The sequence below is a fragment of the Lycium barbarum genome, chromosome 4, assembly GCF_019175385.1.
Source record: "Lycium barbarum isolate Lr01 chromosome 4, ASM1917538v2, whole genome shotgun sequence".
Classification (NCBI taxonomy): Eukaryota; Viridiplantae; Streptophyta; class Magnoliopsida; order Solanales; family Solanaceae; genus Lycium; species Lycium barbarum.
The window spans coordinates 112,287,514-112,302,241 of record NC_083340.1 but is presented as its reverse complement, the minus strand read 5'-3'; the positions used below and the strand labels follow the sequence as shown (position 1 = coordinate 112,302,241).

Here is a 14,728-nt window from a genome sequence, read left to right as displayed (position 1 = left end):
CGTTTTAATAATTTTATTTCCGTAAAGAAGCTGAAATTAATACCAATAGCATCAATAACAACACCATCCACATTATATAACATAAATATATGTATCTTTACCAAAATTCTCTTCAATCCTTAATCCATAATTCAACAACATCAACACAACAACTAAAATTCTATTCTTGCAAATATTCCTTAATTAAAGTTGATAAAGAGAGAAATTTAATGATTCATACCTTATTCTTATGAAAGTAGCAAAATCTTCATCCTTTGCTTATTCCCAAACTACTCCGACACAAAAATTTAATCATCATCGCGTCTACGCGTTGTCCTGACTCCGATTAGTATTTCGTAGCTTGAATATTTGCTCAAAATCCTCAACCTTGAGGTAGATATGCTTTCTTTTTGGTTGCTGATTTTTCTGGAATGTTTGGGACTTTTTTTGTGCTGAAAAATGAGGTTTTGAGCCCCTTTTATATTCAGTTGGGGCGGCGTCACTGTAGCTACAGTACTGCTGCAGTACTGTAGCGGTACTGTAGCAGTGCTGTTTCTGCGCGACAGTTCAGTTTGTAACGTCTATAATTCTCTACTCCGAGGTCCTATCAACGAGTGGTTTGTTGCATTACAAACTAGACTCAACGAACTTTATTTTAGGATTTTGAAACACCTTAAAACTCCCAATATACATGGATATATACCCCTCAAAAGTTGGCTAAAATTCTGTCCAACATTTATCAAATTTTCGTCGAACTTATTTTCTTCAATTTGCTCGATCTTGAAATCTTTCGAAACCCTTACTACATGATATTTATCATTTATTATACATAAAAATGGCCATGTTCTCGTATTTCAAAACACTCTTTCCCGATTACGACTTACGAGATCATGATTCGTCTTTTTATTTCGTTGTTACATACTTCCCATGGATTATATCTTCCAAAACTTCATGGGACGTCTCCGATACTCCATTAATATGGTGAAGCACTTGGCATGCTCATGCTCTGAAAATGCGAGGTGTAACATCAACAGTCCCTTCGGGTCAAAAGTGAGCTAAACAAGCTCGGGGAAGGGTCAACAGTGCCGAAACGACTATAACGACCAAGCGGGTCGTTACACAAAGCGGAATACAAGTTAAACATGAATGATTTGAGTAAACCATGGGATTCAATAATCATAAGTCTGAGAATACTGTTATATCATGAATGCGAAAAATAGTCTGAAACATATTAACGTAGCCAACAAGGCTAACCCAACTACATATCTTACATGACATCACTGAACTAGTCTATAAAACCTCTGACATGAGTCTGACTGCAAAACTGTTTATCAGGACAAAGCCCCCGGCATACCTTTACTGCATGACATGACATGAACATAAGATAGAGATAACACCCCGAACGAAATGGGGCTTACCAATAGTTGATACGTGTGAGCCTAGCGGGCAGATCCCTCGTCCTGTAAATTAATACCTGCATCGTGAAATACAGGCCCTGGGCAACAAAGGGATGTCAGTATATTTGAATTTTACTGGTATGTAAAGCAACAGAATGAATAAACATGGCACATGAAATAATAAGAATTGAAACTGAAACTGTTAGCTAAACATGAACATGAGTATCCTCTGACATGAGTATAATATAACATGGGTAAAATATCTGTAAGTACATATATATTTATGGGAGAGTCTTAGTATAACTAACAACATGAAATCACCACGTGAGGCATGGAGTCTGGTACCTGGCCCGACCAGCAGAGCAATCTCATACCTTGCCAGGGTATGAGACATAACATGAAAGGATCCAATCAGTTGTCTGAAGGTGTCATCCTAACTAGATGGATCGACCCTTACCCTATGTTGGCATATGTTGTTTCAGGTTGTTTCAGCTTTCTCGATAAATCTATGTTACTCCCAAAAACATGAACATGGTTATAGTTGGCTTAGAAGCCCATGGTTTTCATAACATGACTTGTAAACATGATTTGTATGTATAATTTAACATGAATATAGATACATAATATAACTTGTATGAAACATGGAAACATGCAGGATTTCATGGAATTTAATATAATGATTCCTAACTTGTATTTAAGAACCCATGGAATGCAAAACATGAGTGTTCATAGATTACAGACGGATTCCAAATAACCAAATGGAATATCAAGAATACAATAATGAATTAGTAGTACCACCATGGTATATCATGATACATGTAAATTAGGGTCATTATGAATTACAATAGAAACCCTAAGTCTGTGAAATTTCATATTTTCATGGATGAACGTGGCGTGGGGAAGAACAATGATGTTCCCACACGCGGATAGAAACCCTACATACCTTAATCACTCTAAAACTTGAAGGAAAGGTCAGAACTTTGAAGAAGAACCCCAAAAATCTAATCTTGAAACCTTGAAGAGGCTTTTTTTGAAAACCCTAGGATTTGTAACATAGAATCTTGTTAGGAATCCATGAATAGGCATTAGAATTACCTAGGAATACATGAGAGGGACTTACCTTGATATGGGAGGATGAGGAGAGGAAAGAAAAGTCGTGCTAGGGCTTGAGAAAACTGAAAAATGGAATAAAATTCACGGAAATCGTGTTTTAAAAGAAATAACTGGAGTCGTCTATGTAGCGTTCTACGATGCATATGCCCTTACGCAGTCACAGATGCGATCACATATCAAAATAGCGAGCTGGTATTTCGTTACGGACTTTTGAGTTCCGAAATGCGACGCATACTACCATATGCGTCGCATATTCCCTTATGCGGATGCACATTAAACGCATACTGAAAATTTTTGAGCGGAGGTCTGCGTAGATATGCAGCGCATAGCTGTGCTGCGGACTGCCTGCGACTTTTCGTTGCCCAATCATAACCCCCTTGTACCTAGATCTAACAGGCCTGATCCTGACGTGGATGGAATGGTACTTCGAAACACATCCTACATTCCTCATGGTGGTTCCATTATATCTCCATCTCCCAAGTCAAAGCTTAGCCCGAAGGCACAAGGTGTTACAGAAGTAGATTTAAAAGAACCTATGTGGAGGTAGTGTTCGCATAACAGGAAGAAAAGGTAATCGCTATGTCATCGATCAACCTTTCTACTGAACTGATTAAAACTATTTTTTCGGCTTTTGCTAAAATTTGTGCGCAACTATTTGAGTTTTATTGGGCAAAAATTTAACCGTGTTATGTTTTTGTCAAGGTTAGCTAAAAAAATCTCAGTCCTCCACATATGTGAAAACGCGTGTTATGAGTCCTTCGTGGCATTTTCTTGAAGGTTAAAGATTTTTTTACATTTGAAATTTGAATATTATACATATATATATTTAAAATTAAACACGGAGGCTACTGATATTATACATATATCTATCTATAAATGAACACTTGAGTTACAAAACACATTTGAAATTGAAGCAAAATAATTGTAAGTTAGTTGTATGTGAATATGTACTTCACTTGGCAAAATAAATTATGACATTTGAGAACTTATGAGTGAATATAACCAGTAACGAGTTGGATGTCTTGTATCCTTTTGTATTTTTAGTTTTGCTATAGTATTTACTTGTGTTTCTTTTATTTGAATTGTAATGTAAAGTCAGTTGTCTTTTTCTTTTTCCGAAAAAAATTCCAATAATGGAAAACACATGCAGTTCATCCAAACTCTAGTTAATTATTTTTTCTATTAATCAATATAATAAAACTAAAATTTATCTTTTCTATTTCAACTAATTTTATAAGAATATTTTTTCTAAATTTATTGATAGCTTTAGCAACCGCGCGAAGCATGGACAAATGAGTTTAATTAAACATTAGAATTCAAGACACTATACAGAGAAACTATATTTTCCAACATTAAATAAAAATTATATATCTTCCTGCAGTCTTTAGCAGGAGGATCCAGGATTTGAAGACGACGGGGCCATTAAAAGCAGATGCACATTAATCAAAGAGTCGTCTTCAAATTACGGGTCCGTTTCTGACCACAATGTCACGCAAACAGCCTAATTTGAATTTTTTATTAAACACCCGATGTACATATAAATTAAATGGCATAACTAAATGAAGCTTTCTCTTCGGCTTGGTGGTTTGGGCACAATTTTGAGAGTCAGGTTTGCTGTTTGAAACTTGGCACCAACATATTTATGCAGTTTTTAAACTGTCAGCTAAAAAAAGAAAACGTTATAGCCCAAACTCAAACTTGGGTCACGTACCAGCGCTGGAGGGCCTAAGGGGCATGCTGACCAACTGTCCCAATACAACAGATAAGCTTTTAGAGGTCCTTTTAAAATATATCTTAGTTCTTCAAGGTACACACACACACATATATATATATATATATATATATATATATATATATATATATATATATATATATACTGATTATTTCCCGAAGTTAATGGGTGCGGGTGCACGTGCACGCCACCCCACCATGTGGGTCTGCCTCTATGTTCAATAGACACACATTGACCAAAGTTGATGTATTTAATAGGTAAATGTCATAGTTGGGGTGTGTAGATGAAAATTCAAGGCAACTTTTAGTGGCCATTATGTATTTGACCTAAATAATTGGATCTAAGTTATTTTGTTTGAAATAGTATAATGATATATATAACATAAAGTGAATTGTGTCACAAATCATTTTATATTTGCAGTAGTTTATAGTAATTTGAGATTTACTAAAGTTGAACATCTTGGTTTGATTTGTTTCTATAGTTGACACAAGCAAATTGGCAAGTTAATTATATAGTACAAAGTAATATAAAGTAAATGGAAAAAAGAGCTAACCATTTCATAATCATAAAGCAAATCAAAAGCATACCATAAAACACATAGTACTATATTATGAAATACTTTTGAGATATAATCATAATTATTTAAGGTAACAACTTTAAGATTTTAACATCTAAAAATTACCTGTGATAACTATATAAATACTTCCCTATGAGTCATGATACTTGCAAGTCAGGAGAAAAACACCATTTGAAATGATAAAAGAAAATTGGCCACAATATTTTCAAAATAATGTGCTTCATGGTTATACAAGTTCAAATTTAGTGTTTTTTTATGACCATGTCACAATCTAGCGGGCTGCCTTATTCTCAGGTTTCAATTATGATAAGTTGTGCAAAAGAAATTGATTTAAATGAATTTATGTTCAGAAGAAGAATTGAAACCAGGTCTTCGAATGGATTTTTCAAGTTGATAAGAAAATCTTGAATTTTGGTAAACGTAAACCTGCATTTCTAATTATATATATATATGCTATTTCTAAATTATTTTTTTTCAGCATGAAAGTGCAGGTTTAATGATAGCAACAAATCCATCTATTACATATACAATTTTGGTCTAAGTTCTCATTTCAATTACCTATGGGCTTGTGATGTTAGTGGATTGAAATGAGCTTAGACCAAAACTATATATATAATAGATGGATTTATTGCTAAAATTAAAAATGCACTTTCATTCAGAAAAAAAAAGTTTAGAAATATCATATATCTATAACAAGAAATGCAGGTTTACGTTTACAAAAATCCAAGATTTGCTTATTAACTTGAAAATCCCATTGGATGACCTGGTTTTAATTCTTATTTTGAACCTAAATTCATTCAAATCAACTTCTTTTGCACAATGCATCATAATTGAAACCCGAGTCTAAGGCGGCCGCCAAATCGTAACATGGTCGTAAAAACCCCAAAATTTTCAACTTGTATAACCATGGAAGTGCAGGAAAGACTTGTGACCTCTCTTTATAGTTCTTGCGGCACATTTCTTGTTAATGCCTAGATTGAAACAGTTTCCACTTAATGACAATTCTGGTGAAGAAATGCAGTAAATATAAGGACTTGAGAATTGGTTATGGATAGCGGGTTACGGGTTAAAGTGAAATTGGATAACTAAAAGGGGAATCCATTAAATTGAGAGTATATTTTATTTTACTTTTATTTACTTAGGATGTCCAATTTTCCACTCCAGGAAAAGGAAGGAGTATTATGCTGATCTTATTAGGAGGATTAAAGGCAGGCTGCACTCATGGAAAGGAAAATTATTATCTTTTGGTGGTAAAGCGGTATTAATAAGAAGTGTATTGCAAACTATGCCATTACATCTCTTATCAGTACTGGTTCCCCCTAAGTGTGTGTTGAATGAGCTTCATAAGATTTTTGCTAGATATTTTTGGAACAATAAAGAAGAGGGGAGAAGTAAACACTGGGTTGCATGGAAAGAAGTATGCTTACCTATTCAGGAAGGAGGATTGGGATTTAAATCTCTATTTGATGTTTCTAAAGCCCTTTTTGCTAAACTTTGGTGGAGATTTAGGACCACAAGTTCTTTGTGGGCAAACTACATGTGGAATAAATATTGCAAAAAAAAGAGATTCCTAATTTGGTTCAATGGAAAGGGGGAACTCAAGTGTGGAAGAAGATATTAGAAGCCAGAGAAGATATGGAGCATGAAATATGGTGGGAAATTAAAGGAGGATCTGTTAATATTTGGTTCGAGAACTAGTCAAAACTAGGGCCATTACATTGGGTGGTGTCTAATGATTTTCCTATAAATGAGGGTCTAGAAGTTGTAGCACAGCTTATTGAGAATGGAAGGTGGAAGGAACAACTGCTTCAAGATTCTTTCCCTACAGATATTATAGAGCACATTAAGAAAGAAGTTTATATTGAACATCTTCAAGGTGTATGGGACAAACCATGGTGGATGCCCACAAGCTCAGGGCATTTCACAGTGAATAGTGCTTGGCAGCTACTAAGGAATAAGGGGAAAATACAGGCTGATTTTCAACAGTTATGGATCAAAGGAGTTCCATTTAAGATATCCTTCTTTCTTTGGAGGTTGTGGAAGGGTATTATCCCAACAGATGATAATCTAAGAAGGATGAGGATAGCTGTGGTGTCACAATGTTACTGTTGCAACAATTCTCAACAACAAAAGACAATGATACATTTATTTCTGACAGGAGACTTTGCAGCAAGGTATGGAAAATTTTCATTGAAGCAGCAGGTATCCATATCCACATGGTATAGGTTCACGAGGTTGTTAGAACTCTATGGGGAGTGAAGTGTGGAGAGAAACTCAAGCCTATAATTCAAGCACTACCTGCTATGATTGTTTGGGAACTGTGGAAAAGGAGAAATACAATGAGGCATGGAGGTAGGGTGAGCTTCAAAAGGGTTGTTCATGATGTGAATAACAACTTATTTTACCTTACCAAGATGAGATATCCTTGGTTAAATAGAATTCCTTTCATCTGGCCTGATCTAATTGATTTCCTAGAAAATTATAATCCCATTTTAATTTCTAAGGTTGTACATTGGAAATTGCCATATGAAAGGTGGTTCAAATGTGTCACGACCCAACCCCGTAGGCCGTGACTAGTGCCCGATCTGGGCACCCAAACCCATCTATCGAATGCATTCAAATATATAGCAGAAGCCGACAAGGCTATATACAAATTTAGATAATTTCCAGAAAAATTTCGGCAGAGTTTCCTTTGTTTTTCGGACTATCCAGAATAACCCTGTACACAGCAAACAAAGCAACGTATAAACATATGCGGACCGGCCGCCTCGGCGTAGGGGATCGCCCAACAACATATACACATATCCATACCGAAAGACCATAACCCACAGACATGTCCACAGACCTCTAAACTGACCGACAGAACCATATGACGGGACAGGGCCCCGCCGTACCCAAATAGTCAGATATACAAAAAAATATATACATGGCAAAAGATATATATACCGAAAGTGGACTCCGAATCAAAGGGAGTACTCCAAAATAGCAGAAGTGGAGCCTACAGTGGTGGATCACCGGCGTCTGTACCTGCGGGCATGAAACGCAGCCCCCGAGGAAAGGGGGTCAGTACGAAAGATGTACTGAGTATGTAAAGCATGGGTACAGAAATATAGGCCACAACTGAAAGCGAACAGGATACAAAAGAGAGAAATGCCGAACAGTATATCAAAATGTGTATCAAAATCATATATACATAATGCAAACGAAATCATGCAAAGCTCAGGAACGTGGTCACCACTCCGACGCTGGTGCCACACACAGCATAACACCAGAAGGTTCAAATCTCCGTACATCCCCAAGCACACACATATCAGCATATCATATCACTATCCATATCACAGCATAACACCAAACGGAACCCGGCCCTATGGCGAGGTCTCGGGAACCGTAACACAGCATACAACCGAATTTATCATAGCGCACACGAATCATAACCGGCCCGGGAACCGGTGAACGAATCATAATAAGGGCACGAGCGGAGTCGTGAGCAAACAATATAATTTGTATGTCAAAACATTCTTTAGAACTTGATAAAATCATAAGTCAAGTCTTTAGTAAAAATAGTCGAACAATTAGTTAGTACGGAGTTCATTTTACAAAAGTGCTCCCGAAATGGTATTTATAACCCAAAACATAGTTTAGCATATTGTGTTAATCAAAACATTATTTTATAATAGACGATTTCACAGTTAAAGGTCCCTTGTCAAATTTTTACAAAAGAGAGCCTAATAGAACAAACAAGGCATCTCGGGGTTAGCAGGCCCACCTCGGGTCAAGTCGAGGTGGCGGACAAGAATCACGGACATTTGGGGCCTATGAGATCATACATAAAGGTTTCGAAGTGATCCGATGACGTTTGCATAAGTTTCAGACACTTGGTTCCTTTCTAGCAAAAATAAGGTCTTTAAGCTTCAATTCAATTGAATGAATAGTAGACATTTTATAATCCGGATTTCGAGGAGCAGGATTGCTCCCGGGGTTCCGATATCAACCTAGCAATCCTAAGACATGCCAAAAGAAAGAGTGGGTAACCTTACATACCTTATATGTGTCTTACGCTCGCCCAAAACTCAAGTCCCGTTTCGCTCAGAATCTGCAAATGGTCAAAGTTACCAATTAGGGATTTCAAGGCTTAAGAATTCACTTAACCTCATTTTTATCTACCGAAATTTTGGCAGCATTTCCCCTATATATATAACACCCCCGAGACTTAGCTCGGCTCAATAAACATCAACCACAACAACCCACAATATCACAAACATCACAAGTCATACAAAATCACTCTAATGTCAATATTCTTTCTTTCTACATAAATCAACAACTTTCATCCAAACTTCACAACATCGAACTAACACCCACATTATCATATTCATTTACTCGTTCAAAGTTATTCAAACACATTCCAATAATATTCCAAGCGATATACATGAATTTAAGCAATCCGCTACTTTCCATATTCTATTCAAAACTTCTACGAATGCACAAAACTTCCCAAATCACATTGTCTTCCTTCCAAATTTATTAACAACAACCATAATCCACATTTAAAGTCTTACTTCCACAATTATATAAGAATACACATAAATCATATATTTTCCCATAAAAACCCGCAACCATTTCAATGCCAATTCAACTCGCTAAACATTCATTTACGTCATAAATGCCACAACGACGCAACTAACAAACTAAACAAAAATCAAATTCGTCTCCTTCACCATAACATGGCTCACGGCCACTTCATCACACACACACACACACACACACGGTTTCACACACACACCAAAACTACGAAATTCTCGTTTATTCTCAATCCTTATAATATTCATACAAATTCCATAACACAAAAGTAGCAAAAATTCTTACCTTTTCTTGAAATTCCGACTTGCCGCAAACGTGATTCTTTCGCCAAACTAATTGTGTCACGTTGAAGAGCGTCTTGAATATACTACGAATATGAGAAGAACAAGATTTTTGGGTTATAATCAAAGCTTGGAAAAAAAAATTCTTTCTTTCCTAAGTTGGCCGAAACCCTCTCTTGGGTGTTCTTCAATTTTTTTGATTTGCTTGCCTTTTCTTGAATGTTCTATGGTTAGCATATATATAATACTCCTTTAATTACGTTGTCACATGTTAATCACATGACAACTTGTTATGGGTATGGGCCAAAGACATGGCCGGCCACCCCTAGCAATTTGGGCCAAATTTTCATATATTTTTTTGAGCCCAATTTATTAGAAATCTCGTTTTGTAATTCCCGAAACTAATTTTTGAAATCCCAATTTTTGCCCTCGGCCTTCCCCGAGGTCTTTGCACCAATACTTCCATAAACAACATAAACATATTAACTAAAATCAAATTATTTCCTTGTAACATACAAGTCTTAATTATTTCACGATTTCCAATTATACGAAAACACGGGATATAACAAAATGCAACACAGATGGGGCTTCAAGGGGAAATCCAGGGCCCAGTTCATATGGTTTTTGTGTTAGAAATTGGGATGGAGATTTGGTTTATGCACAATGTGCAGAGATAGGACATACTACTAATGTAGTAGCTGAAGCTAGGGGAATATTGGAGGGACTGAAATATTGTGTGGAACAAGAGATTCAACCACTTATTTTGGAGACTGATTCTTTATTGCTGAAAAATGTAGTTGATGGAGCATGGCAAGCACCATGGTGTATTATCACAGAGGCTGGGAGAATTAAGAAATTAATAGAGAGCTTCAATGTGATAATACAACATACTTTCAGGGAGGGAAACAAGCTGGCGGATTTTTTATCTAACATTGTTTTTGATTTTGCAGGTACATCAGAGTTTTATAATTTTTTTGAACTGCCTAGTGCAGGGAGAAAAATCCTCAACCTAGACATGCAACAGGTACCCAACTTAAGAATCAGAAATTCAAGAAATGGAAGACCTAATGGAATGTGATGTGATAATGTAATTCAGCTATTGATAACTCTCCAAGGTGTGGTATTAGCTTTTAAGCTCATTCTGTTGAAGAGTTAACAATAATTGAAGAGCTGAACTCATATCATTTTCAAAAGGAAATTTATGAATTTGAATTGAGAAACAATTTTGGGATCCTATGAACTTTTGAGATTCCATTTGGTTAGTACAATAACTGATAAATTTTGTCTAAAATTAGTTCATTTGAGAGCCTGGAGGCATACTCCTGGTGGTTGTTAACCAAGTCCCTGGTGAGAGCTTGAGGGGCATATATTTGGGGTCAACCAAAGGCTACTAAGTGCTTTTTTAGACAAAGTTAACAGTTTCATTTAGCTACAGAGAGGGATAATACATATTTCAGCTCTTTCGGCAGAGATATTATTCAGAAATCTAGGATTCACCAAAACACAATGCAAACAGATGTATATAGTAATAGAACAGGAATCAAGACATTGCAGAGCTAAAATTGAGGTTCTATTTAAGGACCCGATTAGGTGATAATCATGTCTAATCTATGATATGAATCAAGAGAAGATTGAAATCGGAAAGCCTCTTTACCTTCTGGTGTGAGAGAAATCTGGAAATCGTATTTTCTTCATCGATGGGGACGAATCTTGGTGTACAATTGAAGATCGATTGAAGAGGAGCTGCAGTAGCTGATGACAAGCTGGAAATAGTACTTTCTTCATCGATGGGGATAATAGAAGATCCATTGAAGAGGAGCTGAAGTAGCTGATATTTGAACATCGGATCTTCACAAGCCGGTATTGTTCTTCATCGATGGGGACAAATCTTGGTGGATTAATGAAGATTGACTGAAGACGAGCTGAAGAAGAGGATTGATTTAGGGTTGTCGGCTTCATTTATTTGTTTGTTGTTGCTTTCCTTTTGTTGGTGTCTGAACTTTTAGACTTTTGTCTTTATTTACCATAAATAAAATATATCACACTAAGCTGCGGCTTAGTGGTTCCTAATAAAAAAAAAAAAAGAGTATATTTTAGCTGGGGGTAATTTTGACCACATAGTGTAACAGAGGATGGATGTGAGTATATTCAAGTAGCGGAGTAAATACGACCATTTTCCCTTGAAAATATGTACAACTTATTTTATAAAAAACTAAAGGTCAGATCTGAATTCGTAAACCAATTTTTGTGTCTTTCCAAACAAAGACGACGCAAGTTCTTCATGTACGGATTTATTAATTTATTTTTACCAAGAAACTCACAACTTTGTTCCTCTAAAGCAATTGTAAAACAGGTACAATTCCATTATGCTACTTTAGCTCCTCTAAGGAAAGAAAGAAATAAAGCTATTCTAAATATCAAGTCATACTTGATTAATTGCACGATTATAATATTTATGTAATGTAAACATTCAATAGCACAGGAATTTCAATTGTTCATTGTGATTTGTTGTTGCAAACCTACCGCCTCTTTGTAGCAACCTCCGTTTACCCACTTCTTTACAACACTATTCGGCAACAAAATATCCATTTACAGATGCAAAAACCAACCTTTACAAATGTAAAGATCGTCCTTTACATCAAACTTGAAAGTGCAGTATTCATCCGCATTTCAACAGAGAAATAAAAAATTAACATGTTATTTTCACAACATCATTAGTTTGAACAGACAACACTAGCAACTTACATATTAAATGTTCTGTATGCAATAACTATACTTTCTTGAGTTGGTTATTGCATATAGTCAAGTCCTCTTTTTACCTACAAGTTAAAAATATTGTATCACAGAATTAACTTGTAAGTTACAAATAACATAATTAAATGCAGTGATATATGTGATAAACTCATACTGGCTTTGTAGGAGCAGAAGATGCAACGACAAATGAATTATGGCCTGGATTGTGGCATATACTGCAATCTAATGATTTTCGCTTCCTTATTTTTGTCCTACTTTCCTCACTTCATCAAGTTCTTTTCACTGAAGTTACGCATTTTCTTCATTTGGTACTTTGTCTTTCCAATCTTGGAGGCAAACGAGGTATATTGCTCGACTTGGGCGCCATCTTTTCACTATTCATAGGTAGAGTAGAAAATTCATAGATTCTTCTGTAAATTTCTATCTCTATCCAAAATCCCACCTACATCATGATGGCACCAAACTCTATCCAGTAGGCGAACCCATCTAAAAGTAACCACAATATCAAGATAATAAAGCAAAAATAAAGACAGAGGAATAATATAAATGAATTATTTTCCAAGTTAATAAAATGTGAAATACTACTCTACAACCTCCAAGAGCTGGTGTTACAAGTCTGAGCTACTAAGAATGGAATATACAACTCTATTTATGAAAAGTGCAACATATGTTTAGAGATTGCTCCCGGGGTTCCGATATCAACCTAGAATAGCTAAGACATGCCAAAAGAAAGAGTGGGTAGCCTTACATACCTTATATGTGTCTTACGCTCGCCCAAAACTCAAGTCGCGTTTCGCTCAGAATCTGCAAATGGTCAAAGTTACCAATTAGGGATTTCAAGGCTTAAGAATTCACTTAACCTCATTTTTATCTACCAAAATTTCGGAAGCATTTCCCCTATATATATAACACCCCCGAGACTTAGCTCGGCTCAATAAACATCAACCACAACAACCCATAATATCACAAACATCACAAGTCATACAAAATCACTCTAATGTCAATATTCTTTCTTTCTACATAAATCAACAACTTTCATCCAAACTTCACAACATCGAACTAACACCCACATTATCATATTCATTTACTCGTTCAAAGTTATTCAAACACATTCCAATAATATTCCAAGCGATATACATGAATTTAAGCAATCCGCTACTTTCCATATTCTATTCAAAACTTCTACGAATGCACAAAACTTCCCAAATCACATTGTCTTCCTTCCAAATTTATTAACAACAATCATAATCCACATTTAAAGTCTTACTTCCACAATTATATAAGAATACACATAAATCATATATTTTCCCATAAAAACCCGCAACCATTTCAATGCCAATTCAACTCGCTAAACATTCATTTACGTCATAAATGCCACAACGACGCAACTAACAAACTAAACAAAAATCAAATTCGTCTCCTTCACCATAACATGGCTCACGACCACTTCATCACACACACACACACACACGGTTTCACACACACACCAAAACTACGAAATTCTCATTTATTCTCAATCCTTATAATATTCATACAAATTCCATAACACAAAAGTAGCAAAAATTCTTACCTTTTCTTGAAATTCCGACTTGCCGCAAACGTGATTCTTTCGCCAAACTAATTGTGTCACGTTGAAGAGCGTCTTGAATATACTACGAATATGAGAAGAACAAGATTTTTGGGGTTAGAATCAAAGCTGGGAAAAAAAAATTCTTTCTTTCCTAAGTTGGCCGAAACCCTCTCTTGGGTGTTCTTCAATTTTTTTTGATTTGCTTGCCTTTTCTTGAATGTTCTATGGTTAGCATATATATAATACTCCTTTAATTAAGTTGTCACATGTTAATCACATGACAACTTGTTATGGGTATGGGCCAAAGACATGGCCGGCCACCCCTAGCAATTTGGGCCAAATTTTCATATATTTTTTTGAGCCCAATTTATTAGAAATCTCGTTTTGTAATTCCCGAAACTAATTTTCGAAATCCCAATTTTTGCCCTCGGCCTTCCCCGAGGTCTTTGCACCAATACTTCCATAAACAACATAAACATATTAACTAAAATCAAATTATTTCCTTGTAACATACAAGTCTTAATTATTTCACGATTTCCAATTATACGAAAACACGGGATATAACATTCTCCCCCCCTTAAGATCATTCGTCCCCGAATGTTAAATTAGTCTTATAAAGTCTTACAGGCATAACGGGGAAGTCTCTCTTTTATAATTAGCACACATGATTTATTGGTCAATTAATGCAACAAACTTAAAAGTTTAGATTACCTGTGGGCGTAGGAAGCAAGTGGGGATATTTCCTCC

The 14,728-nt window shown here is 35.8% G+C and overlaps 1 long non-coding RNA gene across 1 annotated transcript; it reads right to left on the bottom strand.

Annotated features, from left to right (window-relative positions):
* Window positions 1-7,460: 7,460 nt before the first annotated feature.
* On the bottom strand, window positions 7,461-11,713 carry LOC132636238 (uncharacterized). The gene is made up of 4 exons (XR_009581111.1): window positions 11,312-11,713; window positions 9,662-9,743; window positions 8,840-8,891; window positions 7,461-7,825 (listed from the first exon to the last, which is right to left on the bottom strand). It is a non-coding gene; the product is annotated as an uncharacterized LOC132636238 (long non-coding RNA).
* Between the last annotated feature and the right edge of the window lie 3,015 nt (window positions 11,714-14,728).